Source organism: Erythrolamprus reginae, chromosome 5 (genome assembly GCF_031021105.1).
Source record: "Erythrolamprus reginae isolate rEryReg1 chromosome 5, rEryReg1.hap1, whole genome shotgun sequence".
In the NCBI taxonomy this organism is placed as follows: Eukaryota; Metazoa; Chordata; class Lepidosauria; order Squamata; family Dipsadidae; genus Erythrolamprus; species Erythrolamprus reginae.
The window spans coordinates 36,244,965-36,250,964 of record NC_091954.1 but is presented as its reverse complement, the minus strand read 5'-3'; the positions used below and the strand labels follow the sequence as shown (position 1 = coordinate 36,250,964).

At 40.1% G+C, this 6,000-nt stretch overlaps 1 protein-coding gene across 1 annotated transcript in view; it reads left to right on the top strand.

Moving 5' to 3' along the window:
• Positions 1–780: 780 nt before the first annotated feature.
• The window catches only part of PLCE1 (phospholipase C epsilon 1), a 219,957-nt gene continuing 214,737 nt past the window's right edge, over positions 781–6,000 (top strand). Inside the window, exon 1 of the mRNA XM_070752402.1 lies at positions 781–846. The gene's annotated coding sequence lies outside the window, so the exon portion shown is untranslated. The remainder of the gene's footprint in view (positions 847–6,000) is intronic.

Below are 6,000 nucleotides of genomic sequence, written 5' to 3'. Positions count from 1 at the left end.
TTACTGGAAGAGTGGCATGCAAATCTAATTAATTAATAAACAAAAAACAAACAAACAAACAAACACTGTTTGCATCTCTGTAAAGTATTCCAAATCCAATATTTATCAAAATAAAATGACATTTTTTTGGCCTTTATTATAGTCTTCGGAGAGGGACGGCATACAAATCTAATAAACTATAACAATAACTTTAGCCAGCGTTTAACATTTCTGAAATTCAAGTTCCAAGATTTCTATACAAGATCTTGCTCTCTCTCCCTCCCTCTTATTTAAGGGGGGGGGGCGGTCTTTTCAATGCAAAAGATGCTCCCTACCGCCAACTCCTTAGTTTTCCATGCAAACAGATGGAAACTTGACAACAATATCCCCTCGCTCTGCCCCCCTGAGTTCTTGTGCCTCACACAAGCCTTTCTTCTCCCCGGTTTGGCAAAGGGCGCGCACAATAGTGGCGTGCTTGTGTGTGCTCCACTTTTCAACCCGGTCCCTGAATCGAGCCATTGTTTTCTGAGGCGATAGCCTGCCTTTTTTTTTTTTTTATTTCCACAGAGAAAACGGGGGGTAAAAGAGGGCACCTTACATAAAACTCGCCGGCGAGGCTCGGAAGGGAAGGGAAAGAAGGCGAAGGGGAAGCCCCAACCAAACCCGCGCAGCGCTGCGAGCCCCGCTGGGTCACTTAACGCGCAGGGACGCCCGAGTGGAGTTACCTCAGACATTCCAATGGAGTGAGGCAGCGGCCGGGCGCGCGGCTCCGTGCATGCAACTTAGTCGCCGCTTCTCTTTCTGCAGCAGCAGCAGCAGCCGAGCCAAAGGAAGAGGTGGCCGGCTTCTCGTTCCTCTGGCGGACAGGTCAGTTCTACGGTTCTTCCTTCGCTGGCCCGCTTCCACTCGCGAGGGTGGGATCCTGCAACGCCCGGGGAGCGGCTTTTTTTTCCCCCTGGCAAAGGTTGCCAGAAGGCAATCGCCGCTTTGTTTTAATCGCGGTTTAGATCGCTGCTGGTGGTGGTGGTGGGGAGAGGGGAACCCAACGGTCCCACCGAGACCGGCCTCTTTGAAAAGCTTCCAGAAAAACCCCCATTGAGAAAAACGTGGAGATTTGTTGCCCACTTATTTTTCTTCCTCTCTTTAGAACAACACACACACACACACACACACACACACACACACACACACACACACATTTATCCATCCTGGATCCTTTCCGCGCCTTGCTACAAGCGGGGGGGGGGGGGGAAGCAAAGTTGCTACTCTTAAAATTTAAACGTGTATCCACGCGTGTTTTGCATTGGACCGTCGGCTGTTGCTGGGGCTTTGGGGATGGGGGGGACACAAGCCGAATGAATGGACTTCGATCTTGCAGAATACAACTTAAGGATCGCGTTTCTGTTTGCAGATGGAGTGCTTGAATGCCAAGCTGTGCTTGTTTGTATGCGTGTACGTGTGTGTGTGTGAAGGGAGGTTTTCCAGGATTCCTGTTCTTTCTGCGGGAGAGTTTGGGCTTTGAAATTGAGATACTGTATATATTTTTTAGAAAGGGGGGGAGTAGATGGCGATTGGTCCCCTGTGCTAATGCTTCTTTTTATTTTTATTTCTTTACTGTTATGTATATGGATATTATTATATCTTTACATACCTCCAATATGTACTTGACATAACAAAACAAACAAACAAATACATAAATGGAATGGGGGAATTCCTTGGCGCGGCGCCTTATCTGGAAACGGGTACTTTCAAGAGACAGTCGGGGGATGCGATTCCAGTCTCTCTCCTCCTCCTCTTTTCGTGGAAACGAGCCCCGCCGGGCGTGGGAAGAGACGCGTCTGTATGCCCGTGTTGGGCCGGGAGGGGAAAACTCCCGAAGGAGCAAGGCTTTGAGGAAAGGCTATCTGATAACCACCAGCCCCGCTTTTTAACTTTAGCGTTTCCACCATCTTGCAGGTGCCTAGTCCCTCCCTCCTCACTGTACTGTACTGTGTAGTAAAATTAGGGACTGTGTTAGGGGCGGGATCTGATGGGTTTCAGGACAGTTTAGGGGAATTTTTTACAGTGTCTTGTCTCCCTGATGCTGAAATCCAGAATACAGGAGGTTTTTACAATTAGAATAGAATTCAGTTCAATTCTTGATTGGCCAAGTGTGATTGGACACACAAGGAATTTCTCTTGGTGCATATGCTCTTAGTGTACATAAAAGAAAAGATAAGTTCAGTAGAAATAGATAAATATAGTAAGTAAGCGTAAATTAATAGACAATATATGTACTGTAAAATTACCTTAAAGGTATAAATGTTTGTACAGTATTTTTTTAAAAAAATGAATTTTATTAGTTTTAATAGTAAAAACAGATGCACACTACACAAAAGATAGTGCACAGTGATATGTGCAACATCATTCGTTCAAACCCCTCTACCAAAATGAGGGTGTACTGATTTATATTATTTTAAACCAAGAAAGTTATCATGTTTACAATTTATAGAGTGATTCATTTATTCTTTATAACTCGGTCTCAAATTCTACTAACCATAAAACCTCTAATCCTGTCCCATCTTCCCATCAGTTTTTTCACTATATTTTCATTGATCGTATTCATTTTTATATCCATAATTTCAAATTGAATGTGTTCCACCACGTACCAGTACCAAAAAGGTATGAATATTTGTATAAATGTTTTGGTTTTGGTTCGTTTTGTATAATGTCTTATTTGTTTGTATTTTCTTTTATGTATTTTTTAAAAAGTCTATAAATGAATAAAAATGATTTTTTTAAAAAGAAAAGTTTGTCAAGAATCATAAGTTACAAGACTTAATGATAGTGTGGGTACAAACAAGCAATCCGATCATATTAGGAATCAGTTAATGTAAATTGTAAGGATACAAGCAACAAAGTTACAGTCATGATAAGTGGGAAGAGATGGGTGATGAGAAGATTAATAGTCAGTGTGGACTTAGTAAACAGTTTGAGAATGTTGAAGGAATTATTTTTAAAATAATTTTTTATTGATTTTAAAATATAAAACACACACACAACATACAACAAGTGCTTACTGATTTGTGCCCACCACCAGACAACTTTTGTACCCCTTCACCAAAATGGGGGCATATTTTATATATATCATTTTAACTCAAGACCAATATATCTATTTACATATTATAAAGTGATTCCAATTTATTCTTTGTAGCTTGGTCTCGAATTCTACTAACCATATATTGTATCCTCTTATCTTGTCCCATCGTCCCATCAGTTCTCGCAAATCAGTTTCATTAGCCGAATTCATCCTTTTGTCCATAATCTCAAATTGAACGTGATCCACCATATAAGAGTACCAATTTTGTATTGAATGTTGAGGGAGTTATTTGTTTAGCAGAGTGATGGCGTTTTGGGGAAAAAATATTGTGTCTAGTTGTTCTGGTGTGCAGTGCTCTATAGCATCGTTTTTGAGGTTAGGAGTTGTACCCAGGATATGAGGGGTCTATAAATATTTTCACAGCCCTCTTTGTCATGTGCAGTATACAGGTCCTCAATGGAAGGCAGGTTGGTAGCAATTGTTTTTTCTGCAGTTCTATTTTGAAAATTCCCACTCCCTTCGCTCCTTGGATGATTGCTAAGTCCTTGCAGAGAAAGAAAATCAGAGTTTGGGGTGGTGTTCAGACATGTAATGCGGGGAGGGGGATACAGGATCTGCTTAAGGACAATGGGTACTTCCGAAAGAGGTAGGCATTTGTGAACTTACTGTGTGGACTCAGCGTCTGGCACCCTAATGCTAATGCCCTGTGATGGCTTTTGAAGTTCTCCTGTTAGGAAGGATGAGCATTTTTGGGACATTAAAAATAAACAAATAAATAAATAAATGTACCTTCTCTTGCCTAGATGAAAAGTTAAAGCAGGAGGCATATTGATCTTAAGGGGTTCTTTCTCAGACGTGGCTTGCAGGGGACACTGTTCTTGTGTGTTTATACCTCTTTTTTACGTCACTGTTTTTCTGCAGGTGGGATATACAGTTAGCAGTTGAGCCATCAGACCTCAAAAAGCAGTTGAGCCAAAAAGCAGTTGAGCTCAATTAGCAATTGAGCCATCAAAAAAAAAAATAGCCCCTCCCTGGTACAGAGCTGGAGGGATCAGGTCTGATGGCTCAACTGCTAATTCTCTGCCTTACAAGGCAGAGGCTACCAGATCGAATCCCAGTAAGGAAGGGTGTGGCTAGCTGATGAGACCAGAACAAGGCCGAAATGGGACCATCCTAGTCTCCCTTAATTTTAAAATTTCAGCTAAAGACATTTGATACGTATTATATATATACAGTATATAGTATACTGTACATATACTGTATTCTAGTGGAGAATTTTTGGCACCTAGGCATCCTTTTTGCAATACGATGCATTTGTTGGTTTTCAGGATGAGGGTGGGAAAATATTATGGATGTGATTTATGAAAACATTAGTGATGAATGGTCTACAGCTCTCCCCCATCTGTAGTCCTTTGCCTATGCCACTGAGAAATTAGTCGGTATCCGCTCACCAAAATATTCTTGTCTACTGATAAATTCAAAATTCATGAAAGAATATTGATTTATAATTAACCACACAGTGTTCTTGCTTGAACTGGATAGTCAAGAAAAGAAGAATCCATTGAATTGAAATATCTAGGTTGATGGAGAATTTTGGGAAAAGTTATGTTAGGTCAGATTTTATTGTTTGCCAAATTATGTTTTCTTTTTTGTTTTTAACTATTTTAGTCTTAACAATGAGAATGGACTAAAAATGTTTAGAGCTATCTGTCCTGTTTGCCCCACTGTTAAACTTCCCCAGAGAGCCATTTTTTTCTAACTGAATGATAAGAATAATTGAAGCTTCAGCTGATATCACTGTAAATATAAATTGCGGACAAACAATCTCACACAGGGGAAATGTACTGTGACTAAAACTGCTGCTTGTGCAATCCAGATAATCCTCGTAGAGAAAAGAATGTCTGTGTGCTTGAATTATAGGGAGCTGAAGGGGATTGGAGTTCTTCTGAATTATGCTGCAATCCCACTAACTGGCATAAACATGCTCTAGTAATCATTTGTTTTGTGACATCATGTGCTCATGCACTGGCCTTCATCAAAATGATCTCTGACTGTTCCAGCGCTTTCCCTTTTCTCTTGTTACAATGTTTGGGATGAATGTGAATCTAGCACATCCTTCAGAGACAATGCAATTGCTGATATTGCAATGCAATTGCTGAGTTTTCGGAGAGGGGCGGCATACAAATCCAAATAATAAATAAATAAATAAATAAATAAAGATATGGTCTCATGAGGGTCTACCCTGCTTCTGTTCCCACTGTAGAGCATTGTGGGCACAGCCTCTTCTGTCCAATTGTGTGATCTGCCCCAGAAAGCCATTGACTTCTGGATTAGAAAACACTAAAACCCCCTAATTTATCAGAAAATGCTAACCAGCATTACACAAGCTCCTTAAATAAACTACACTGCTCAAAAAAATAAAGGGAACACTTAAACAACACAATATAACTCCCAAGTAAATCAAACTTCTGTGAAATCAAACTGTCCACTTAGGAAGCAACACTGATTAACAATCAATTTCACATGCTGTTGTGTACATTCATCTTTGTACAGAACAAAGTATTCCTTGAGAATGTTTCATTCATTCATATCTAGGATGTGTTATTTGAATGTTCTCTTTATTTTTTTGAGCAGTATACATACTCAGCACTGTTCAGAGGGTTTTTTTCCTCTCTCCCATTTTTGTGGGTGTTTTTTAAAGCAATAAGAAATAAATGATAGAAGGATAGAAGAATCAAATACAGGTAACGAAATATGAACAGATAAACAACCAAACTAAAACCACAAAGAATTGTTATTATTGGAAGTTTATGTTGTTACAAGAACTTTTATATCCATTTTATATGGTTAAATGTGAGTTCAAACATTTGGTTAATATAAATAATTCAAGCAGTGGAAGTGATGTGCCGGTGTCTGGAGGCTGTTGGGGCCTGGATGGGTGT